This window comes from Pinus tabuliformis, chromosome 2_2 (genome assembly GCF_031772625.1).
Source record: "Pinus tabuliformis cultivar Carrire ecotype Pingquan chromosome 2_2, CPIR1, whole genome shotgun sequence".
NCBI classification, from domain to species: domain Eukaryota; kingdom Viridiplantae; phylum Streptophyta; class Pinopsida; order Pinales; family Pinaceae; genus Pinus; species Pinus tabuliformis.
This window is the reverse complement of record NC_142300.1, coordinates 569,054,523-569,082,329: the sequence shown is the minus strand read 5'-3', so window position 1 is coordinate 569,082,329 and position 27,807 is coordinate 569,054,523.

The window sequence follows — 27,807 nt, the reverse complement described above, 5'->3', positions numbered from 1 at the left end:
AATAGTTTTCTAGATATTTGATTTGATTGTTTCAGAGAGATTCCTATCTTTGATTGATGTGTTGGGAACATCCAAAACATTTATCATATTTGCCACTATTATTGGGGTTGTATTTATTTTTGTCCTTGCTTTTGTTCCTGAGATGAAAATCCTGAGCTCCGAGGAGGTCGATAAATTATGACAAGGGAGATCATATAGTGGTAGTAAAGGCAATGAAGGTTCTTTTAACAAACCCCTTCTTGATGATCATCATACATTATGAAGTAGCAAATTAGATGCTAAAATCTCTCATGAAAGGGGGCATTCAAATCAATTGTTGCAAATCTATGGATGACATTTTTGAGGTATTATAGGAGAATGTACAACATAAATGGAATATCACCAAACATATCGACAAGTTTTGCATGGTGGCAGTGTCGTAATTTGCACTATTTCTTGATAAGATATTGTTATTTTTTTTTAATTCCATTGGATATGTTGGATAATGGATGCTTCTACTTGTTTCATTCATCAAAATCCCCTTTGAAAAGATTTTGCATTTCTACCACTCCCCAAATATAGGAATTTTAATTTAGCACTACATTTGCATATGTAAAGGATATATATTTGATGCTTTCCTTGATTTGGGATATACATCATTCCGCTCTATTGAAGTTACATCATTTGTAGATTAGGTTAGGCAAAAACCAATGGGATTTTTTGGGTTACTCTCCTAATACTTCTTGTGGTCCAAATGCTTTAGGTATTAGTATATTCATGCTATTGTTTTTGGGGATGATGGTCTTCCACTGGAAGTACAAATATAGAATAAAGAATTGCATCGGCAAGTCGAGTTTGGAGTCGTTTTGCATTGGAGGTACAAGGAGGGTGAAGAAACACACTCTTCCTTCATTGTTTAGATGGTTGAGTGGGCATGATGGTGCTAATGTGGAACAATGAGATTATGGACACTAAACTACGATTATCTCCCAAGATGCAAACATGAGACCACCTTTCCCTTACCCTTCGCATAAAGATGGTTTCCCATATATAGATAAATTCTGCAGCCCACCATGTGGCACAAATGATAGTCTCCTCCTTATTATGTAAGATGATAAAATGAGTATGGTATTCTTAAAAACGCCATATTACGATGTAGTTGCTTTGCAATCTGCTTGTTTTGAAATTCATTTTCTAATCTTTTACACAATTTTTTTATGTATGTTGTTTGAACTTTCTACCATCATATCAATTTCATGAATAAAGGATTGCTTACTATTGTTAAATAGATGGTTGTGCAAGAACTACCTCCAAATTTGATTGTGAAGGATTTTCTAGACAAAATAACTTATGGCAGTTCACTGTTTACATCTAATGGTTTTCCAATACAAGAGGAGTTCAGGCCAAGAGTGAATCACAAAATCGTTAATGATATTTGTCAGATGTTGAAAATGGGTGATATAGTTAAATTGAATCTGTCAATACAACATACGTTTTTGATTGAATACAAGAAAGAATAAGTCAAATGTTTTGGCAAGGTAGAAGAATTCCAGGAAGAAACAAGCCGTATGCTAGGAAATAATTCACAAGTTGCAGCTATGACATCACTTATGTAGCATTGGCCAATTGTTTTTGGAGTGAATTAGAAAGAATTATGGTGACCAAAAGATTTACCTTGTTGAATGCTAGCCTACAACAAGGTTCAATGTCATTACACCAATATGCTTGTTACGAGTTCAACACGTCACTCATGGAAATTGAAACTAGGTGGGAAGGATAACAATCATTCCTCACAACCACCAGAGATAAACCCAATTGACAACTTTCTTTGTGGAGTATGAAAACAATTTCTTTTGTAGCAAATTCATTCGACTCTTTGAATAATCTAAAGCACATTATTTTAACAAAGCTAGGAGATAGGTATGGCTAACTAGGAAAGGAAGGTTTGGGATTGTCTGGGCTTCGATTCTCATATTTCTATTTCACTTATTTAGAGAAAATTATATATTCAAATACGAACTCAATTCAAATCAAATTAAAATAGAGAAGCCTAATTATGAAGATGTTTCTCTCTCCATGACCTTGAAATGATGTTATTTTTTTTTAATTATACTTGAATTTCACTAATAATAACTTGGATTTATATATTACTTTTAACACCAAATTTACATCACGGTAAACATACGAATATCCCATTAAGTATGGCCTATAGATGGTTCAAATAATCTCAACTTTAGCCCATTCATGTGGCAAAGTAATTTCTGAGGTGTGAATTTTTATTAGAGGCACTATTTGTTTGTTTGTTTTAGTTAGAAAGAAACTTGGCTCTTGGTTTTATGTGACTTTCAATTTATCAATTTGTAGCATGTTGAGAAATGGAAAAGAATAATGTGTGACATTTATCTTGCAAAAATTGATGTTGAATGAAACGATATAGAGTTTAACCAAGCTACAGTTTACTTTGGTAAAGACAGAACAACATCTTAAAAAACTACCTAGGAATACACCATATATAGAGTTCGAACACAAGAAATATATGGATTTTTCTTTTGTAGATATGCTATTTTTTTCTACTTAATATATCATAGCAAGAAAAATATTGATATTGTAGGAATTGTTTGATGATTTCATTAAGGTTGATTTTTCTGATGTCCTACTTGATTGATACCTTCTCATGACAAGAAGGCTTTAAATATGAATTAATATGTTCCTGAAACAAATCAGATTCAAAGTTTATAGATATAAAAGATAAAAAAAAATGCCAATGCCTTCATTTGATTGTTACTTGACTCTAATGTGGTCAATTTAAATGAAATGGGATTGGAAAAAGGATGGGGAGACAATGCAGAGCATGTCTTTGATATGATTCATGTGTTGTTGGAGATCCTTCAGGTACCTAAGCCATCAACTTCTGAAATATTTCTAGTAGGGATTCCTATGGTTTTTAATGTTGTGATTCTTTCACCTCATGGTAATTCTGGGAAAGCAAACATTTTAGGAATTCTAGACAAGACAATAGTGGACAGTTAAACAAATTTGTTATAATTGCAATGTTCATTCCATGATATATTCTCTTTATTGTTTGATTGTAATTTGAATGTTTTTATTTTATTTTGTTTTGTCTTTTAATTATGAAATGGAAAATACTTGGTATCATGTCCATTTAAAAGTCATCCAAAGCTTGAAGATGAGTTTAGTATTACACGATATTAATTGAAATATTTTTAGTTGTTTTGTGTTAAAATATTTTCATGATTATTTAAAAAATCTACTTGCATGTTGTTATTTGAGCACATGTTGCCTATATACTTGACCAAATTCACGCATTATAGAATGAAATGTTGTTGCGAATAAAACGGCAAGGGTTAAACATCACACCGATTATTTGTTTTAACAAGTTATCTACAACTTGAACTTTTTAACATGTAACTTAGTTGGAATGACTGTGCCTAAGCTTTCTTTGAAGGTTGAATATAAGTAAGTTACTAAGGTGTTCTTTTCTATGGTGATGTTTTATTTGTTTTGTTTATAGATGTCATATGGCTACATAATGGCCACTATTCCCAACTGAAGAAAACTTGTTCGAGTTTCTTACTTTTATGGGGGAAAATGACATTGACATTGTTGATGTTGAGGTATATGTCCTATAAATATTTTATAGTCTACTTTATTTTATATTCAACTATTGATCATCTTTCATGTCTTATATTCTGCATTGTATCTTCTTTCTTTTCTAGGAGAGGAACTCAATATTGATGGTAAGACGCAGGAATCAAAGAAAGAGGAGAACAATAACACTGGAGCAACAAATGCAAAATGTGAGAGAGAAGAGAACCAATCTAGTGATACTGTTAGAGCCAATATCTTGCATAAGACATATACATAGAGATTGATGGTAAAATATTTAGAGTTGATGAACTCACTTGCAATGCCTTGGCAATACAGTGATAATGTTTCGAAATGATGAAAAAATATTTCATGTGTAAATTGTAGTCCAACCAATATTAAGTTGGGAACTCAAATTGTAATACTTGAGATTTTATATAATAAAATATGTGGTTCAAATTATTTTTATTTGCATTTGATATTATTTAGTCTTGTAATTAACATATGTAACTTTGCGTTATTATATTAGATGAACACGCATATTGTATGACATTTATTTATTTGTTTTTTTAATTAATTTGGTCACAAAATTATACCAATTAATTTATGTTGATTAATAATGAACACAAAAATAATATAAAACTACTAAATTAGTAGTTTATATTGATTAACACTGAACACAAATAAAATGAATATATGACTAAATTAGTCATTTATAATGATTATGAATGAAATGAATAGAAATTACTAAATTAGTCGTTTATATAATGAATATGAAACTACCAAAAAAAGATAAATGACTACTGCAGATGATAAATTTGTGATTACAAATGATGATTAAATTTTACATATATACAACTTTTAGTAGCTAATTTACAGTATCTTATAACACAACTAAACTTTAGTCATATTGCTTTGGTCATTAATTTGTTTCAAATGATGACTAAAATTTGCATATATATGACTATTGGTAGCTAATTTACAGTATCTTATAACACGGCCAACATTTTGGTCATCTTTCTATGGTCATTAATTAGTTTTCTCGGGTAATCATATAGTAATATATTTTGTTATATATTTGGTCATTAATTGTGGCAATTAATGATTAAATCAATGACTAAATTAATGAGCAAATTTATGACTAAATATACTACTAGATGATAAAATTGAGACAACCAATTAATTACTAAGCTAAAAACGACTAAAAGTTGGTCGTATTATAAGATACTGTAAATTAGCTACTATTGGTCACCGACTGAAAAAATGGTCATTTACATGAAAATTTTAGTTATTTTTCTAGTAACCAATTAGCCATTTTGTACTAGTGTATTTTCTTGGGTTTTGTTGCTTGCATTTGTCCAAAGAAATATCGATAAGTCTTTTTCATGTGTCATGGCCTTAGTTGCCCCTATGATGGAATTTTGCTCGACCGCCCTATTTTTCCTTGGGTTTTATAGATCTGCAACTCTCTTTTGATTCCTTCTTTCTTGTAAAAACCCTTGAACTCCTTAGAGGTATACTCTCTCACATTTTCCAATCTCATGACTTTGATATTCATACTTGTGTGGTTTTCAATCAGAGCTCTGAACTCCTGAAACTTGCTAAACACCTCATCCTTGATCTTTAAGAAGTAGACCCAAGTCTTACGAGAAGAATCATCAATAAAGGAAAGACAATACATGCTTCTTGTTATTATCACTAGTAACTACTTACTTCAATCCAAAAGAATTATACGATGGGGCTCAAGTTTTGACGGTGACTATCCAAGGGCGGGGTGAAGATGTGCAGTCAAAATATATATCTCTATGTTTCAAAGTATCCTGCAAATTACTTTTCCTCTCTTATCATGATGGTTCAACTTTCATTGGAAAATTGAATCCGAAAGGCACATCTATTAGTGAAGTATCAAGTGTTCTTAAGGGTGATCAAGATGGTATGTTAACGTCTATTGGGCTACAACATTGAAAGGAGTTGCTTGATGGCAATGGTTTTTTTTTCTTCCTATTTATTTTGAAGTCAAACTCTCCACTCACTGTGTCTCTTGGTCATATGGATCTATTTTCACAACTTTTGTGATTGTCTAGAAATTCATCTTCTCCATGGATTGGGCACTACAAATTACAGTTCTCTCTCTAAGGAAAACAATATTGCTATTCTTTTTCATGATGATTGTAGTTTGAAGATATTCTTATTTAGAATGGGTAGTTTAACTCAAGGAGGATTGGATTAACTAATACATGATTGCAGTATTAATTCAAAGCAAGTGAAAAAACTAGGTCCTGGTATCCTCAACAATGCATCAAATGTTGGGATCAACCCAGAATTTACAATGGATTTCTTCGGAAAGAAAACTTGCATTACTACAAATATTAAGATTGGAGATGATGTTATTCTAAACAATGATTTATATGCTAAGATGAATTTAGCGTACAAGAAGAAGGCTTCTTGGAGAGCCCAAACCCTATTGGATTTAAGGTTTATGCACTTTTTCTTCAATCATATCTATATATATATATCTATATATATATATATACATCATAGCTTTCCTTCTTCTAGTGTAGCTCATGTTTTTCCATTGAAGAGCAAGTTCTTTAATGTTATTGTAGGATAAATGAAAGTAGTTGTGAAATTAAACACATGAGCAGATTTTGATAAAGAGTTATGTATACATGTGTTGATATATCTATGATTGCATATTTGCAGATAATTACATTTAATTCCAATCCAAACATTGTAATGGTAGGTTTCCATGTTAATGTAGGAAATACATCACGAAGTCAAAGGAAAATGGATGCTTAACGGTTTGTCTTTGCATTTGGAATTGAAGAAGAATTTCCACTTGTACCTTTATTAAAGGCATATCTCAAGCATCAAAGGAAAGCATCAAACGAAATAGAAGAAAAGGAAGAGATCATGTTGGGTCACTGTTATGCTTATGCTTATTGGTGTGGTTCATGCTCCCTTATCAATATAAACTATAAAAATATTAGCTTACCATTAGACATATTCTCTGAACACTTTCATGTCTTAGTGCATAATTCAACAACCTCAAGAGAAATTCATTCATTGAACAATGTAATAAATTGCATTGAAGTCCACAAACTTGAATCACAAATGCCTACCAAAGATATTGAAAAACATGTGGTTTAGTTATAGAAACACATGGAAGAGAGGAAAATATCTGCAAAATCCATTAGGACTGAGACTAAATGGGCTCGTCTTAACAATGATAATGGTGGTGGTGGTGTTTGTGGTGCTAGTTTTGTTGTTGGTGGTGTTTGTGGTGCTAGTGTTGTTGTTGGTTCACTGTTCCTTAAACCTTCCCCTCCCAATGCCTTTTCCCTTCCCAATTCTTCTTCGTTTCTCCCTAAAACTACCCCTCCTAGTACCTTTTCGCTTTCCAAGTCTTCCTTTTTCCTCCATACTAAACCTACCCATCCCAGTGCTCTTACCCCTTCAAATTTTGTTGACTTACAAAATCTTGTTTAAAATTGAGTGGATTTGGTAAATGAATGAGGAATATGCAGTGTTTTTAAGAAGATTGTTTTATTTTACTGCATGGCATCTCGTATAATCCTCTTGTGATGTTTTGAAGTGTATTTTAGTACCCCTTCTCTCTTGTTTTGCATATGAGTGTGTCTATCTTGTGTTACATTGTGCATGTAAGAGACATGAAAATAAATTGGTATTACAAGTTGAAGTGCCATGTTTTCTAAGCACTTGATTCTTTACAACAATGATTGTAATGTAACAGGTTAATTGGAGTACAAATCACCAAAAAAAATCTTATGAAAGGGATATACCAGACATGCCTAGAGTTCATGGTAAGAAGAAAATATGGAAGTTAAGAAAACAAGAAATTGACTTCAATTAAAAAAAAATCCCACTTTACGAGTGAGGGACATGTGTCACGGTGGTCTCCTATGGTTTTTTGATGGAGGGATTCTTACTCCAATGTTTTGCCAAGTTTCCAAGACATGGGGATATAGGAATGCAGGGATCCATCTGTGGGACATGTAGAGACACTCGAACAATTTAAAGGAACATCACAGAGGACTTCAAGGTGCTCAACATAGGGGAGTACTTGAAATACTAAAAATAGCATGCAACCTTAGGATGGGTTTGTTGGAGGTTCTAGAATCCAAGTTGTTGTGACTTCTGGAAATTCCTAATATCCTAAGGCTGAAAACCCAACCTTGCATATCAACACCACCCTGATCATGAGACTTATCACCACATACATGAAAGTTCTAAGGCACTTCTACTCAACTTTTGACCTATGGCAGGGTTTCCGAATCATTTTTCTAGTTGGAGGTCAATTGGACCTTGTACATTTAGTTGAATGAAATAGAATTAAGGCACACTGTGCAGTATTTTTCCCCATATCTTGGACTAATGTGTGAGATATCTAACTCATCTAATGCAATTCAGTCTCTAGAAGTTATGATATCGAGTTTGCCACATCTTATTTTGCTAAAGTTGTGAAATCGAGCTAGATCCTTTTTGTTGAAGCTCCAACCTTTTTACATATATATTTTTATGCCACAACATCCCTAGTAGTCTTTCCTTTCAGGGATAATGGTAAAGCTTATTTGTTGTAATGCTTACTATGTACTTTTGTAGAGATGGAAATTGGATCACATCCACCTTAGTTGCTCTATGAAAGAGATGAGGTTCATGCTAATATCCTAGAAATGGGTGGGCATTGTAGTGTTTGTATGTCCAGGTGATGGGACATTAAATATAGATAATGCATTGGCTGCATAAATATGACTTTCATAAAAACCTATCTAGATTCAAGTATGATATTGACCTAGGGGTTCCTAAGGTTGAGGATCCATCAAATGCACACAATTGGCTGAGTTCTGAAATATAGAAAGAGGAGATATGAAACTTCTAGCTTCACAAACTGGGAAGTGCATCAAACACAGGTCTATATAGATTTATGCTCGATGCAGGGGCAGTAGAGCATGACACACCTCTAAATTATTGACCCATTTATGGGAGTTGTTGGGTATGTTAATCATGAGGAGCTAGGGATAGATTTTGGAGCCAAATCGCAAGAAGGGAAATTATAGTAAGACCATGAAGCAAGATTCCTATGCATTGTGTGGTGTGTATCTAACACCCAAAAAATGTGGCAGCATTGGTGTTTAGGGGCTTAGATGTAATTATTTCAAGAAATTTGGGATATAATGATTGTAATCTCTGTGTATAAGGGGACAAGATTACCTCTATGTAATAGAGACAGAGAGATAATGTGTTGAGAGGAGCCTTAGTATGCATGTGGCATTAATCATTGGTTGGAAACCATGGTTTGGACCTGTGTGCTACATTAAATATTAGAGGAGGAGCTAATAAATAAAGAGATTGTGTTTATGACGCCACATGTTGTGTATTCATGTTCATTTATCTACTAGAATTCGGTGTTAAATCTCTCTCGATTCCTTCAATTATAATGTTGCGTGGTAGAATGTATTTCTTAGTTGTATTGATACATAGGGTGCAAATTGACATGGTGCTAGCTCAAGCATTTCTTCAAGAAATTGGTTGGTCTCTATATCTCTTACGAAGATACACAACATGCAGATCCATAATTATATTCAATTTGCAAGGAAATATTGGAAATGGATTCAAATATTCTAGACTTGGACCTACTAGGACTCATGTTTATGACAAAAGTTGAAGAATTGTGTTCCCAAAAGGTTATGGAGCTTTATCAAGTAGACAAAGACTAACTAAATATCAAAATTTGATCCACATTGTAAACAAGATTCCTTTCTTTCATGTATAGACATTGTAAAAATGAAAATATCAATTAGCCTAAAACCCTGAAATAATAGATATTTTACTCAAAAGCCTTAAAAATAGGACCATAAAAAAATCTCATGATTATCACTTACCTCACTTAAATTTTGTTGAAAAAACATAATCTCATAATTAACGTCATGGCTAGCTAGAAATTTTTCAAATAATCAAACAAAAACATCAGTGTGTCTGGCTACCCAATAAAAACTCCCACTCTTGTCTGCACTAGCAATATCATTTATATTTATTTTTTCTGTATTTTTTCTCTCCCGGTTTTGTGGTTCAATATATCTTAAAAGTTACAAAGATATAGTCATTTCTATGGGCCATTGAGTTGGGATGACTAAAATTAGTAGATACCACCCTCAAAACATTCAAAAGCCTCAACAGGTCGACAATGGTTCCACTAAAGCTGCCCTAAATTTAGTATGATATAATATTTAGGTAACCAAACTTAGGCATATCGTTGGTTAATTTATGTTGTTTGAAGTTTATTGAGTTTGATTTTTATGATGTAACTACTAGAAGCGTACTAGCATGGGTGAGTTGATTATTTTGATAACAAAGTTATGGTTTCATCTAGTCCTTGAAAGGAGCTTATAGTTGATGGTCAAAATTTCACATTCCATTCATTTTTTTATCTTCACATATAACAAATATCTTTATGTTATAGCCTCTAGCTAGATATATATAGTAACTGCCACTCCGAAGTTGGATGCCATCATTTTGGAGCTTAAGCTTACTCAACTTACCTTTGTTTGAGTTGAAAATGTCATTAGATATCATTCTATTGTCTATTGCAGAGCATGAATCCAATTTACCTTTGTTTCAAACAAAAATGTGATTAGATCTTGCTATATCATATTTTGTAGAGAGTGAATCCAGTTTCTTAGAGTCATTTGCTTGAGGTATAACAAAGCTAAATTAATTCATTAAACTTACTTTTCATATCTTGTTTGTTGATTGTGATTCTACAGGCCACATCTACATTAGAAAAGGGGCATATTTAATGAAGTGTGGAAGGAGAGGGAAGCTTCAGTTCTATCCTTTCAAAAATTCTAAGGTGCATAATAAAATTAAAAAAAAAAATCTCCATATAATGTTGTTCTTTAACTTTTTCTTTTGATAATGGATTATTTATGTATCTCCCCTCTCTCACACACAACTAGAGTCCAAACATACATTGTTTTTTGGGATATGTGGACAACGGACAAATTTATGCTAGCCATTTATCTAGAAATTTACACTGTAGGAAATTAGGCATTTACAGTTGAATATTTCCTTGCCAATAAATTAGAGTTGTAGAGTCAGACTCCTATTTTTCAGGTATATACCTCACTTTTAAATCAATTTATTTCTGACTATGTATAGACCTTCCATGGGAGGGAAAAGAGTGATCACTACCATTGCTTAATATTTCTATAGAACAAGTAAAGATTCCAAATGTGTATAAATTAGTTGCTCCTTGGAGAATCCCAAGAGTGGCACTATTGTAGTAACACGAAATTCGTTTATTTTGAGTTATTCATTAGTGCATTGATAGTATATTGTTTATTCCATACAACATCTCAACAGTGTATGATCAAATTACAGTTTAGCCTATCATGATATTTTTACTTACCCTCTTTTAGAGGGAACTAGAGTGTGTGTCAAGCTTGCACGTCACAATTGTATCATCCAGAGTTTACCCGGGACAATTTTTGTGGATCTAAGAAAAAAGATACCTGTTGGAATTCAAGAGGCATCAATACTACAAAGTGGGAAAGAGGTTTCACAGTTAACCTGTCTTTCACATTATGGTTGGAGTCGGTTTTTTGGCAAGATATTAGATACCCCAACTGCCTTTTTATGACTGAGTGCAAAATTGAATCCTTCAACATATTCCTCGCTCAATTGTCATTAAGTGATGGGTTTTCTTAGAAGTGCTTCACACCTATAAACTTTACCATAGTTGTTCTTGAGTCATTGGAGGTGGTTGGCTTTTCAAAGCACACACGTACAAGAAGACGGGAAATAATATGCTCGACTAATTTCAAGTTATCTCCTTGTGAATAGGGTGTTCCCATTCATAAACCTGACAACTCGCTCTACTTCTTTCTAGTGAACAACTTTGGGACATGCCATGAATCGTGAGACAATGCCAACCCCACAACTATAAATTTCTTATTTAAATCTATACCCACTAGATTATAATATGCACAAGGAGAACTCCATTCTTGTTTCGAAAGAACCTACAATCGACTTGTACCATGTTGTTTAATATTTTATGTATTTGTTCGCATCCTCGGTCAATGACATAAAGATGCAAGAGGCTAACTTGAGTTTTCTATACTAACACTCCTAAAAGATAATAAAGTATGCCCAAATCTATCATTTCAAATGATCTATGTAGCTCAACTTTTCAATTTTCAATTATCAAATTTGTTACCTATATTGATGAGATATTCTGCAATCGATACCACAATGACAATATATGTTAAAGTTTTATCCGTGTTCCTCTGAAGGTGTTTCTCCTTCAATAGAGCAACAATACACTGCAATTTCCATTTAGGGGAGAAGTGTACCAATTAGCAACCTTGACCTGTATGTAGATGGTTTGAATGCACATTAGACTCTATCTATTGTCTTGAAGGTGTTTCTCCTTCAATAGTACTTCATCTCAGTAGATCCTTTCGGCCTGCACCTTCAGTAGATGCATGTAGCCTTGGGATACATGTTGTAGATTATATTTTCCTATGAGGGCATAGCAACGATGAAAGGCGTGAATCGATTTTAGGCATCCTATGGTTGTTGTATGCATGCATGCTTGTTTAGTGTTTCCAAAACTTAGATAGATCCATATTTAGTATGCTTTTATGGTTTGACTTAGATTCTCACTTTTCTTAATTTAGGTGTTTTTCTTAGTTTTGTTTTATGCACAGATTTATCTTTAAGAAACATGCACAGTAGAGAAGGGTTCTATATTTTGAGCAGTGAATACACTTCTAGGTAGGAGGTACTCTATTCTAGGAAGCTTTTGCCATGCAAGTTAGGTTCTTTATCCGAGAATCCCAAGAGTGGCGCTACTATAGCAATAATAAATTCTTTTATTTTGAGTTCTTCATTAGTGCATTGATAGTATATTTTTTATTCCATGCAATACCTCAATAGTGTATGATCAAATTACAGTTGAGCTTGTCATAATATTTTGACTTACACTCTTTTAGAGGGAAACTAGAGCATGTGTCAATCTTGCACATCACAATTGTATCATGCAGAGTTTACCTGGAACAAGTTTTGTGGATCTAAGCAACTAGATGCTTATTGGAATTCAACAGGAAACAATACTACAAAGTGGGAAAGAGGTTTCGTGGTTAACTTACCTTTCACATTATGGTTGGAGTCGGTTTGTTGGCAAGATGCTTGACACCCCAACTTCCTTTTTATTGCTGAGTGAATATTGAATCCTTCGACATATTCCTCGCTCAATTGTGATTAAGCGATGGGTTTTCTCAGAAGTGCTTCACATCTATAAACTTTACCAGAGCTATTATTGAGTCATTGGATGTGATTATCTTTTCAAAGCACACATGTACAAGAAGACGAGAAATAATATGCTCAACTAATTTCGAGTTATCTTCTCGCGAATAGAGTGTTCCCTTCAATAAACCTGACGAATCACTTTGCTTATTTCTAGTGAACAAATTTGGGACTTTTCATGAATTGTGAGACAATTCCAACCCCATAACTATCAGTTTCTTATTTAAAGCTATACCCACTAGATGAGAACCTGCACAAGGAGAATTCCATTCTCATTTCAAAAGAACCTGCAATCAACTTATACCATGTTATTTAATATTTTATGTAATTCTTCGCATCCTTGGCCTATGACATAAAGATGTAATAGGCTACCTAGCATTTTCTATACTAACACTCCTAAACAATAATAAAGTATGCTGAAATCTATCATTTCAAATGATCTATGTAGCTCACCTTTTGGCTTTTCAATTATCGAAGTTATTACCTATATTGATGAGATCATCTACAACCAAGGCCATAGTGAAAATATCTATTAGAGTTTTATCCGTTTTGCACTAAAGGTGTTTTTTCTTCAGCAGTACTACAATAGATTGCAGTTTCCATTCAACGAAGAAGTGTGCCTAGTAGCATCCTTTGTCTATGTGAAAATAGGTTGAATTCACAGTAGACTTTATCTGTTGTTCTGAAGGTGTTTCTCCTTCAATAGTACTTCATCTCAATAGATCCTTTCCATCTACATCTTCAAGAGATGCATACAGCCTTGGGGTACATGCTACAGATTCCAGTTTTGTTGTGAGGTTATAGCAACGATGAAAGAAGCGCATTGATTTTAGGCATCTTATGGTTGTTGTATGCAAGCCTGCTTGTACAGTGTTTCCCAAACTTATATAGACCCATATTTAGTATACTTTTATAGTTTAACTTAGACGCTCACTTTTCTTAATTTAGGTGGTTACTATTTTACGCACAGATGTATCTTTAAGAAAAGTGCACACTAGAGAAGGGTTCTATATTTTGAGAAGGGGACATTCTTCTAAGCAGGAGGTACTCTATTATATCAAGCTTCTGTCATGCATGTTAGGTGCTTTATCCTAGATAAAGTTCCAAGTTGCTGCCTCCTTGACAAAGACCTTGCTAGACAAGACACTGGTGGACAGAGTTCCAAGTCCATAAATTTTTCAAAAACCCACCTGATCCTAGCTATCTAGCCTAAAATCCTTTACATTTCAGTCATCTCTTGACTGTGATTTCATGGAGAGAGCCCTCTTTAGTTTGGTAGGTCTAGCTCTTGGTATATGGTCACCTCCATCGATCTCCTCATAAGCCTGGGACATTGTAGAGGATAATAGAGGGCATGACAACGAGGGAGTGCCAAGTGTTGAAAATGGCAACAAGAAATTGCTAAAAATAGAAGTGCTAAAAATAGCACTACTAAAAATAGCAGTTTGGGTACCAGTGCTGGATTAGGCAACAGGGAATGAAAAATGGAAGTGATAAAAATAAAAGTTCTATTTTTAGCAGTTCAGGATGGATTCCAATTTTAGTCAGTCCCTGGACTAAAAATACGAAGTAAAATTCGAATTTGATATTAACAACAATTTGTAAATTAATTAATTAATTCATCTTGAGTTAATTAGTTAAGGAATTACGAACTTGAAGTCTATGTGAGGACATGCAACATTTTCTCCTTTGATTGAGGGATTTAACCATCAGTTAAAGGATGAGGATGAGTTGTAATTAGTTGGCTCAGTTAACTGAGTCAAGTTCAGTTAGATTAATTTAAAAAGTTGTTAAATTAATGAGATTCAGTTTGTTAATCCTTGCATGCATGTAACAACTGGTATTTTCAGATAATTGAAGATTCACTCATGGATAACTCATGCATGTCAGTTCAGACAGAGACCTAGTTGAGATCATATGGATGGACAATGTACTATCAGTTGCTAGGATATTCCTTGTGAATATTCCTTGCATCCAGAAGGAATATTATTCCTTATGGATTGTGTAGTTGGAATTGAGGTTACAACAGGTATGATGTGGCCAATTCATACATGTTATGACATTGGACCCCAATCAAAACCACGCAAGGAAATAGGAGCTTTGAGGACTTGTGTAGCCTATATATTCAGGCCTAGGTAGTCCATGAGCTTGATCATCAGAGTATAGAGAGAGCAGGATAGCTTTTGAGTTGATTCATTTTGTATGTCGTTGAGGATTTCCACTTGATCGATAATACAGAGATGGGGTTTTAGGCTAGTGCTTTCCCCAGGTTATATATTTTGTGTTATGGTCGATTACTTCTCATTCTTAGTTATATTTGTTCATGCTTGATGTTTCTAATGTTCAATTAAGCTTCCACAAAGTTTATGGTAGATGTAGATCTAGTATTATGATTTATTACATTGCATATATAAGTTTGATCTGCAGGTGAAATTTCTACATGATATCAGTGAGCTAGCTGATTTGCAGAGAAAATTATACATGGTATCGAAGCACAGGTGATCAACGAAGAAAATTATACAAGAAGGGAGAAGTTGAAGTTTGTGGTTTCTGAATATTGAATTGAGTTCTTCTCACATCTATTTCACCGATGGCATTCTATGGTTTGAGACTCGAATATGCCCTTGATGGCAGTTCGAATTATATAGCATGGAAGGATCGCATGGAGGTAGTATTAGAAGATAATGGCCTTAAGGACTTCATTGATCAAGAAGTCTCGAAGCTGACTGATGCTACTCAACTCGCGGAATGGAAGACGTGTGTGGCTAGAGCAAGGAGAATCCTTCTGGAGGGAGTTTGAGATCACATTGTCTCGAGCCTCCATGGGAAGGAGACTCCGTTTTTGATGTGGAAAACATTGAAAGATGTTTATCAGAATAGGAGTGACCAGAGGATGCTAGCACTGGAGGACAAACTTTGAAAGATCAAGTGTGAAACAGATGACACGATCTCTATGTATCTGAACAAGCTCACCTCATGCAAGAATGAGCTTAGAAGTGTAGGGATCGTGACAGTTGTTGATGACATGGTGAGTCTTGCACTCCTCGTTCTTCCTAAGAGCTAGCACAGCTACCAGGACTCGGTTAATGGAAGAGAGAAACTACCAGATTGGGAATGAATTTGGTTGGATTTGATGCAAGAGGAGATAAGAAGAATCATTAGAGATGGTACTTCATCCATGGACAATGAAGAAAATTGTGCCTTAGCGAGTAAGGCAAAGAAGGTGAAGGAGAAGGTTTCTCTTTCCGAGTCTAGTTCTTCCCATGGTGGGAAGAATTTTGACAAATGAAAAGTGCAATGCTTTCATTATCATGAGGTGGGCCATTTTGTTACAAATTGTCCAAGAAGGGATCCGAGGAAGGATCTGAAGGTGAGGCACTTGCTTCACAGTTTGAGTTGGATTTCACACTCCTCGCATGCATGGTTTCATCCATGGTGGGAAGTGGTTTGTTTCTTGACAGTGGAGCTTCCTTCCACATCATCAGCTGTTATAGACATTTTTGTGCCTTACAGCTATAAGCATGAAATGTCCATAAACCAAGGGATCCTAAGTCCCTAAAAGTGTTGTTCCAGCTCCTGAAGAAACAAGGTCAACAAATTACAGCTTCTCCCAGAAGTTCTCCACCAGAAACTGCTCAAAACTAGTCAAATCAGGATCATTTCAGATGCTCCACTAGCTAGCTGCGTTGCAAAGCACCCAAATACACTGGCTAGGTGCATTGCAATGCACTTGAATGCACTACAAGGGTGCGTTGAGCGGGAAATGACAAGTGGCAGAGTCATTGCACGAGGTGGAGAGACAATGGAAGCTTCCAGAATCTTCTCCAATGACACTTGCCTCACTGAATTCGACCAGTGATGAGTAAGAGGCTCTCAGTCTCCAAGTGGAAGCAAGAACTGACAGAGAGAAGCCACTAATCAATTCATGAGCTGACTCATCCTCTTTGCATACATCTATATATGGATCCCTCACCAAGAGATCCAGGAGGCTGGAATTTTGTACATTGCAGAGAATTGTTATTGGTTTTGTGATAGATATCAGAGTATTGGGTGATTTATGCTTTGTTAGAGGTGAAGAAGGGATTCTATGCTGGGAGGTTGATGCTAGATCAGGAATCATCGGTTGTAACTCCTCCTGGATCTTCTTGTTTTATCAATAAAACTACTTGAGTTTCTCCTACATGCTTGTATATCACTGATGTTTGTTATATTTGTATGTTTAGCTTAAATCTGATCCTAAGCTTTTTATGAACATAAATCCATGTCTTTGTGTAGTTTCTTTCTTCTATGAACTTGCAGGAACTTGGTGACGCTCGGCAAGTAAGGGAGTAGGTAGCTGGAAACTGTCAAAGAGAAGAGAGATCAGATCAAAGGACTAGCGCAAGACACAGGTTGGTTCATCCTATTCATCTTCGTTTATAGTTCATAAAGGAGAATACAAGAGTAGTTTTCCCTGTTTGTTTCTGAGGTCTCTGTCACAACCCAGTGGGATAGGGTCATTCTGAATAGACACTTTTCTCAAAAACAAAATGGCGACTCCACTGGGGATCGTGTCTACTTAGTTTGTTTGTGTTTCTATTGTTGTTCATCTCATAAACTTAAGAGTAGCGAATCGAACTGCATTTGCCATTTACAAATGCAAAGTAGACATCTGCTACTCTAGTCCATTCACTAGATCTGTTTATGATCTGAACAGCTGATTCACAAGTGATCTGATTACCCTTTGTGATAGCTCTTAAACCTCTTTTAAATCAACCCTCTGATTGTGCATTACTGATTGTTTTTACCCGGCCAAAAACCATAGATTAAACTGCAAACCGTGACCCAGAACCCGGAGAGAATTCTCGTTTCTGCTCCAGCGCAGGATCTGTGAAGAGACTCTACATTTCAGCGCAGTTCCCGAGAGGGCTGCCTGCGTTGCAATTCAGTTTCTCTGTGTAGCAGGTGCGTTGATCAGCTTAGCCCTGTCTAGCTGAGGTTCTTTGCTCACTTTTTCCAGTTTTGCCTCTGATTTTTGTAGCCCATGATCAGTGTGTGTGTCTGTTTAAAAGCCCCTTTTCTTTGCCTTAATTCCGCCTCAGTTGTATAAAAGAAACTGTTTTTGTTTTTGTGTGTTTGTTACGTCATTTACAGTTTCCCATTGCAAAAGTAAACTAGTCATACTATCGTCCTTGGATTTAGATCTGTCGTAAGTGTCAATTCTGATCTTAGGAGAAAGTTTATTTGCTGTTGACAATCGATTATGCTTTTACTTTTTCCTTTGGCTTGAATTTGTGAATTTCTAGGGTCGAAACAAGTGTTTACTTCAAAATCATAAAGTGTCGTAATCGTCTCTACCTTTTGATTTCGAAGAGAAGCTTGCTTGTGTTTTTCACTTGAAAGCGAATTCAAATTTGTACAACAAATTTCTTTTTAGGCATCAATATTAAGAAATTGAAAAACAAATACATGCACATGTGCATTTGCATAGTGACACTCTGTTTGGCTTGATTTAGGAAAAATGCATTTACAGTGTGCTCTTTGCTCTTTGAGAAAAGATTGTGTCTTTCTTTTCCCCTTGTAGCTAGGATTTTCATTGCTAAAAAGAAATAAAAGCTTGCTTATCATCTTTAGATTGCATTTTAGGAATTACATCTACATCTCGTGGTGAACCCAAAAGGCAAACTTCATAAGAAAGATCAACCTAAAATAAATTTAATGAACTTAACAACGCTTTGTAACTTAACGCACAACATCTAGAGGTCTAGGCTAGAGACGTATTCCGACGTCGTAAAGCCTGGTAACTGTTGTCCTCACTGATGGTTGGGTGATTCCTCCACTTTGAGACGATAAGTTCCAGTACGGACTTGTGCTCCCATGTACCGTCGAGTATATATTGGGAGACCCATATAGGCATAAAACCTTTATCCATAGGAAGCTGTGTCGGCCGCCCTACTGATCGCAATGCACTGAACACAGCATTCGGGAAGATTGACTGCCGTACCCTAAAAATTATTCTGCAGTTTTGCGATTGGTTTGGTACTCCCTCTACCTAGACCTCCAAAGCAGTCCCTTTCGTTCCTTTTCAGACTCCTTAACGGAAAAGGTCCATCTGAGCACTTGTCACTTCAGGCTCATTAAAAATCGAAGGAGACTAGAGTCATCTTTTGTTTTTTCTCGACTCTTTAAAATTGAAAAAACAAGTTGTGTCAAAGCGTGTTAAAATTTATTTTAAATGGAATATTCATACCCTTTTTCCTACGTTGATCTTTAGGTTGAGAAAATGGAGCCTACCAACCAAGGAATTCCCCTTGGTGGAAATCCTAGTCCCTTCTCCTCTTGGGAGATGTTGGTGCGCCCCATATGGCCACATTGTCGCTTCCAGGACTGAAAATTGGCTTGCCAGTATGGCTCTTCTCAACCAATGTCATTCAGAACACCACTATTCCTGAACAGTCGAATCAGCAATTAGACGAGTCCAGAGTTACCCACCAGCCTTCTACTTCCTCTAATTCTTCCTCTCCTCCTTCCTCTTCGCTGGACGGGACTAGTAAAGCTAAAAGCCAAGTTCCTAAGGAGAAGAAGGAAAAGAAGAAGAAAGAGAAAAAGAAGAAGGAGCCAAAGGCGAATGGGGGAAAACGAGTGTCGTCTAACGAAAATCCACACACAGCACCGACCAGGCCTAAATCGCCATGTGTCATTTGCAAAGGAGACCACTTTCACAGAGATTGTCCTTGCATCCCCCGGATACTAAGGGACTGGTCTCCTCGTTTGCACAATCCGGTGTCATCAACCTCTGGAGATCATGTTGAAAGCACACCGTCAACTAGTGAAAGTGAAGCCCTAGGACAAAAAGGGAAAGCTAGATTTCCCTGTAAACTGTGGGAAGACAACCATGCCCTCCACCGTTGTCCCTTCTTAGACGAAGCTAAAAGAGTTTTGGATGATCGTCCGGTTTCACCGTTACGACTTCCTCCTGGATATAAAAAAACTCTTTCCGAGTCCATCACTGGTTGAGAATCCAGCTGGCCCGCTCAAATGGTCGGCTGAAGCACCTATCATTGAGAATAAACCAACTGAATCCATACCAGACGAAAGTCAAAAGGTCGAGGTGGCAGTTGACCCGGTCTTGCCTTCAGAGGTTTTATCTTCAGATGATACAGTCACTGAAGAGAACAAGGATGACACCGTCCAAATTCTCTTCATCAACACAGACTCCGACGAACATGGGGGCAATCTACCCATTCCTTTACCGCAGGAAGGAAGTTCGTCAGAGCCATACCCGGCCGTCTACTCGGTCCCATCTCCAAGCAACCTAGTTGTCTCCTTCGACTGGAATCAACTAGGCAGACCCCGTTTGCCAGCAAGCATACCATTCCGAATTATCGTTCAAATATATAGAATGGTCATGGCTGGCACCATCATAGATGAGGGGGCTTCTATGAGTATCCTTTCCTCTATTGCTTGGAAAGCGCTTGGTTCGCCATCGCTGTTGCCTGAAATGAGAAATCTGACAGGCTTTGATAAAGGAACCAGTCGACCTTTAGGGATCCTTCCCGATGTGCCCATAACATTGAGAGGGAAGACAGTTCACATGAACGTCATGGTCGTTCAAGGACCCTTGGATTATAACCTACTCCTTGGACGAGACTATATTTATTGCATGGGAGCCATCGTCTCCTCACTCTTTAGAGTAATGTGTTTTCCGCATGAAGGAAGAGTGGTCAAGCTCGTGGACCAGCTTTCATTTCCTGGATCACGCATAGCAAATGGTCATATATCGTCCCTAAATGGTCTCTTCACACAAGAAATGTCTCAATTCCCAGTCCGTCCTCCCGATGAGCGCGAGTAATTCAGAGGGATATCACTGAAACCCAGGGGGCATGCGTCCTGGTCTGCTTCGGCAGGAAAACTTCAGGTATAGGGTAGGTTTCCGCAGGAGAATATGACTAGTCTGTACCCTATCCGTCAGTGGAAGAGGGGTTATTCTAGAATAAGATTCTCTTGTCAAAGTTATGTGAGTTGACAGACGGAGTCACTCGCCTTTGTTTATCTCGGTAGACATCGCCGAAGAAGTGTTTTGTTTGCACCGCGAATAGAGCAATCTTTGGGTGACCTGTAAGAGGTAGGCCTCTCCTGATAGAACGAATGTTTTGTCTGCAAATTGGGGGGTAACCTTGAAACCATATTTTATACCTGGGGGCATGCAAACCTTTTAGAGTGCAAGCGAAGGGCGACTATTTATTTTTTAAATTTTTAGGTCCTCCCTTTAAACCCGTAGGCTAACCCTTTAAACTCGTAGGATTAGTCGTCATCTAACTTGCATAAAGAAAGGATGTGGGGCAAAAATCTAAAAACTGCCGTTTTTATATGAGACATTCTTATCATATGACTGGATTATCGAGCAGTTTTAGTGCATAGTTCAAGCTCGTTAAAAAATAAACATAAGATCGAGCAAATGTTTCCACCCGCGTTTAAGCTCGTTAAAAAATGAACTATCCTCCGGTAAATAACCACCGTGAATGAAGCATTTTCAGCCATTAAAGCCTTGGTCGTGTTTGCACCATCACCTCCACTTTTCCATTGGCCGATCATTCACCTCCATTTGATTGTTTACCCATTTTGAGGAACAGCTGCAAAGAGTGATTTCACCAGCCATCCTTGTGACACTGCCGTGATTGGAAAATTCCAAACCTTACCTGGAATCAGCTGCTACCTATTTTATCACTCGTTCCTCAAAAGACGAGTCTTCTTTAAGCTCTTTTCATCTGACTCGTAAAATATGAAAAGATTTCTGAGTTTTGGCCATCCAGCTCGTTAAAGCGACAGGAAGTGCTATCCCTCCTCTAGATTTTAATCTTTTTGGACCTAAGGAATTATTGCACAAAAAGATCGAGCGCTTGTTTTGTTCGACTCGTTAAAACTATCGAAAATTCATCCCTTCTGTATTGTTTTATACTTTTTCGGACTTAAGGGATTAGATGACGAAAAAGGAATTCCGGAGTTATCTTTACGTACCTTTTCAGACTCTCTAAAAATGAAAAGGACCGAGTTATCTTTGTCGTTAGACTCGTTAAAAAGAATTAATAGCGACAAACTTGTCTTTAGGCGAGAACGAGTTTCACTATCGCTAGGCTCGTTAAAACATAGCGATGGGTTTGCTCGAAGGGAAAATTATAGAACAAGCATATGTTATCCTCCTCAAGCTTGACAAAAATAAAGAGGTACTGGTCAGCAATGACTGGGGAAAAATTGGGAAGAAAACTCAAAGAAACTTTATTGGTAGCAAGTCGCTCTTGAACATGACACTTCCATTCCGTGCCAGAGTCGGGTTGGGTTGTTTCATTCACCGGTCACATCACCATGGTCATGCCATACCATCCACATTTGGGGTAAATGCTATCAATCCATCACATAAGTGTCGCCGACATGTTCAAGAGAAGTCATCCAGAGAAGTCACCCGTGTCCCGTCCACTACCATACACTATACTTCATTCTTTCATGACCGCCACCCTGAACCATATATCACCAGATCGTTTTCACCTCCATCAAAGTCATTTTCTCCGTTCCGTGTCATTGATGTGGGATTCATTAAGGCCCTCCTTTGACGGATCGCTTCTTGTCGACATCAGCTCATTATCCAAGAAGTTGATCTAGGAACACCCCATTCAGTACTTTGAAGCTTGCATGCCTCAACGGCAAGTTTCTCACTTCCGGCGATAGGTATACATCAATGACCTTCGACCGAAAGATTTTGCGTGGTGTTCGACGCCAAGTCCTTTATTCACACCACATGAATTGTACTGCAGTACCTTGAGGGTCATTATCATTATCGGTGATTCCTCTCGCGCTTGTTAACAGTTTACATCATTGACTGGTAATCAAGCGATGTCATTCCATGTTCGACTTCAAAACATTTCTCACATGGATCGACTTGTACTTCGAGTGAAGATCGGAGGAGATTGAAGACCCCGGATCTAGTTTCATCCATCCGGGCTGCGATATATATTCAGGAAAAATAAAGACATTGAAATGTACAACATTGCAGCACAGATAATCATCCTACCAAAAGGATGATGACTTCATCGGAATCATCAGTCTACCATCAGACGATTGTCTGTCATATGTACATGAAAATGAATTTATAAAGCTGAGCATGGGAATGCCCGCCTCAGCTAGATCATGAAAACAATATGAAGATAATGTATTGTATTGTATCTTATTACAGGTCTCCTTCCCAGCATTAGAAGAACTTCGGATCCTCCTAATAAAGCATTTCACCCGATAAACGGCCTCATACTTTAGGGGGCAACTGTTATAGACATTTTTGTGCCTTACAGCTATAAGCATGAAATGTCCATAAACCAAGGGATCCTAAGTCCCTAAAAGTGTTGTTCCAGCTCCTAAAGAAACAAGGTCAACAAATTACAGCTTCTCCCAGAAGTTCTCCACCAGAAACTGCTCAAAACTAGTCAAATCAAGATCATTTCAGATGCTCCACTAGCTAGCTGCGTTGCAAAGCACCCAAATACACTGGCTAGGTGCGTTGCAACGCACTTGAATGCACTACAAGGGTGCGTTGAGCGGGAAATGACAAGTGGCAGAGTCATTGCACGAGGTGGAGAGACAATGGAAGCTTCCAAAATATTCTCCAATGACACTTGCCTCACTGAATTCGACCAGTGATGAGTAAGAGGCTCTCAGTCTCCAAGTGGAAGCAAGAATTGACAGAGAGAAGTCACTAATCAATTCATGAGCTAACTCATCGTCTTTGCATACATCTATATATGGATCCCTCACCAAGAGATCCAGGAGGTTGGAATTTTGTACATTGCAGAGAATTGCTGTTGGTTTTGTGATAGATATCAGAGTATTGGGTGATTTATGCTTTGTTAGAGGTGAAGAAGGCATTCTATGCTGGGAGGTTGATGCTGGATCAGGAATCATCAGTTGTAACTCCTCCTGGATCTTCTTGTTTTATCAATAAAACTACTTGAGTTTCTCCTACATGCTTGTATATCACTGATGTTTGTTATATTTGTATGTTTAGCTTAAATCTGATCCTAAGCTTTTTACGAACATAAATCCATGTCTTTGTGTAGTTTCTTTCTTCTGTGAACTTGCAGGAACTTGGTGACGCTGGGCAAGTAAGGGAGCAGGTAGCTGGAAACTGTCAAAGAGAAGAGAGATCGGATCAAAGGACTAGCACAAGACACAGGTTGGTTCATCCTATTCATCTTCGTTTATAGTTCATAAAGGAGAATACAAGAGTAGTTTTCCCTATTTGTTTCTGAGGTCTCTGTCACAACCCAGTGGGATAGGGTCGTTCTAAATAGACACTTTTCCCGAAAACATCAACGATAAGAGTTTGTTCAGTACTTTGAAGGAGAAAGATCTCCAGATACTCATAGCGATGGGTAATGATGAAAAGTATAGTGTCTCAGGTAAGGGCACGATTATTTTTCAGAGGGAGCGTGGAGCTCGCCTTACCTTGACTGATGTCAAGTATGTACTAGGACTGAAGAAAAACTTGGTTTCGATCACGATGCTGGAAGACAGAGGCTATGAGGTAGTCTTCAAAAGGGAAAGGTTTTCCTTAGACACATCATCACTAGAAATATGAAACAGAATGGTGTGCTAGCCAATAACCTATATGCACTTGAGGTACAAGATGCATCAAAACCCTTGAGGAGCAAGGCAAAGGTTAGAGACTTGGTGGTTGAGAGGCAGAGTACATTACCTCTCAACATGCAGCGCTAGAAGAAGTCTCAGACAGTTGTGGAGGAGCCACAATTGGTGAAGCTGCTTCAGGAGGTTATGGAGCAGGCACAATTGGAGATGATGAGAGAAGATCGAGTAGAGACATCTACTCATGCAAAGACCTCCAGTAGGGGGAAACTTCGAGCCAAGTGGGTAGAGGGATCACATATAGCCATACCTCTAGGTAGGAGGTGGGGCGATGTGGAGTGATCATCCCAAGAAGACTGGAATAGGGGCAGGATCCTTGAGGTACCGAACCTCTTTGATTCGACTTTGCTATAGGAGCCTCGATGAGGACTAGCAGGACTGATTGATTGGGTAGAGATAGATGTGGATGGAGTGGCAAAGAGAGCTACAGTACAGGAATCCCAAGACATTGCAAAGCTAGCAAGCTGCAACAATGCGAGAGGCACAAGTGTGTTGCACCAGTGCAGGATGGCACAAAGAGGTGTGCAATGGTGCAAGATGCATGGAGATGTTACAGTAGTGTAGAGGTCAGAGAGGGAGCACTTGTCAGTAGCAGGTAGAGCTTCAGCCTCAGAGTATGTTTTTAGCCCAACAGAGAGGTCAGTGAGGAGTTCTTTTTAGTTCCGAGAGTTGCTGAAGCAAACACACATGGTAGAGGTGTTGCATGAAGAACATTCTGAAGGTACAGGATCAGGTTCGAGAGGAAGCCTTTCTTGTTGAGAGAGAGTGTTGAAAATGGCAACAAGAAATTGCTAAAAATAGAAATGCTAAAAATAGCACTACTAAAAATAGCAGTTTGGGTACTAGTGCAGGATTGGGCAATAGGGAATGGAAAATGGAAGCGATAAAAATAGAAGTTATATTTTTAGCAGTTCAAGATGGATTCCAATTTTAGTCAATCCCTGGACTAAGAATATGAAGTAAAATTCGAATTTCATATTAACATCAGTTTGTAAATTAATTAATTAATTCATCTTGACTTAATTAGTTAAGGAATTATGAACTTGAAGTCTATGTGAGGACATGCAACAGTTTCTCCTTTGATTGAGGGATTTAACCATCAGTTAAAGGATGAGGATGAGTTGTAATTAGTTGGCTCAGTTAACTGAGTCAAGTCCAATTAGATTAATTTAACAAGTTGTTAAATTAATGAGATTTAGTTTGTTAATGCTTTGATGCATGTAACAATTGGTATTTTCAGATAACCGAAGATTTAGTCATTGATAACTCATGCATGTTAGTTCAGACAGAGACCCTGTTGAGATCAGATGGAGGGATAGTGTACTATCAGTTGCTAGGATATTCCTTGTGAATATTCCTTGCATGCAGAAGGAATATTATTCCTTATGGATTGCGTAGTTGGACTTGAGGTTACAACAGGTATGATGTGGCCAATTCACACATGTTATGACATTGGACCCCAATCAAAACTGCGTAAGGAAATAGGAGTTTGGAGGACTTGTGTAGCCTATATATTCAGGCCTAGGTAGTCCACGAGCTTGATCATCAGAGTACAGAGGGAGAAGGATAGCTTTTGAACTGATTCTTTTTGTATGTTGTTGAGGATTTCCACTTGATTGATAATACATAGATGAGGTTTTAGGTTGGTTCTTTCCCCAGGTTATATCTTCTGTGTTATGGTTGATTACTTCTCATTCTCAATTATATCTGTTCATGCTTGATGTTGCTCATGTTCAATTAAGCTTCTGCAAAGTTTATGGTAGATGTAGATCTATTATTATGCTTTAGAACATTACATATATTAGTTTGATCTGCAGGTGAAATTTCTACATGATATCAGTGAGCTAGCTGATTTGTAGAGAAAATTCTACACCAAGGTCTTCTAGTGAATGTAAGGTTCCCAAGTCATGGAAAAATGTAATGCTAGTTGTGAGGTCATGGCTACCAAGGTGTGTTAGGGAATGATAAGGCATGCTAGCATGTGCCAAATAGTATAAAGACATGTCAAAAAATTTAAGATGTACCAAGTTCTAAGGAATGCCAAGATGTACAAGGGTTCCGAGTCCCTACCTTCCCTTCTTCCATATGTTATCAACTTATGACATTTCCTTAGAAATATTTGGTGCATTTGATAGTTATAGGTCATTTATACGTTATAAATGTATTCAGGGTTTCACTTCTAATTGAGTATTCAACTGAACATATTGATTCTCTTATACATAACTATTTTTCCCTCCACCCACTTTTCATAACTTCAATAACCATTAGGTAGGGACCTACAACTTTGATGCTGCTTTGCTTGTTTAGTAAAATATTGCTGAGACTTTAATTTATTGAGAGTTGTAGAATTTACAATTTATGAAGTTTCAAGGTCTAATTTTTAAAAGTATAATTCTTTAAAAGTGCTAGCTTAATGGAAGAGCACATGCTTTACAAGTAGGAGGTTGGTCGTCCGATTCCATCATACCCTGCCATCCATATGGAATGGTGATGATCAATTTTTGGTGAAAAAGGCTATTTTGACCATCACCAATGAGCTTTGGAGACATTTTTCGACCCTCACTAAAAATATGAAATGGTGATGGTCAATGAACGCCAGCATATATATGCATCAATAGCAAAGGTTCATAACCATAAATCATTGTTGTTGATATGAAATGGTGACGGTCATTGCCTGTCATTTTAGTAATTATTCGTGATGAACCTTCAATGTCACCACAACACCTATACTTCTAGTAATGTGGCTTTTGGTGACGGTCAACGAACATCACCATATATATGCATCAATAGTGACGGCCATTAGAGATCCATCACAATAAATCATTGTTGTTCATATGAAATTGTGATGGTCAATATCCATCATTATAATCAATATTTGTGACAAACCTTGAATGTCACCATAACACCTATACTTTTGGTGATGCCATCTTTGGTGACGTTCAACTTTTGGTGACTGAGGCTATGGTCCATCACCATTTCTCATATGTAATGGTGACCATCGCTATCCTTCATTATAGATCATTATTGATGATGAACTTTGAATGTCACTACAACTCTTATACTTTTGGCAACACCACATTTGGTGACATTCATTTTTTAGTGATGGAGGCTATGATGTGTCACCATTTCTCATATGAAATGGTGACGGTTGATATCCGTCATTATAAATCATTATTGTTGATGGAATTTGTATGTCACTACAAAACCCATACTTTTGGTGATGTTCAG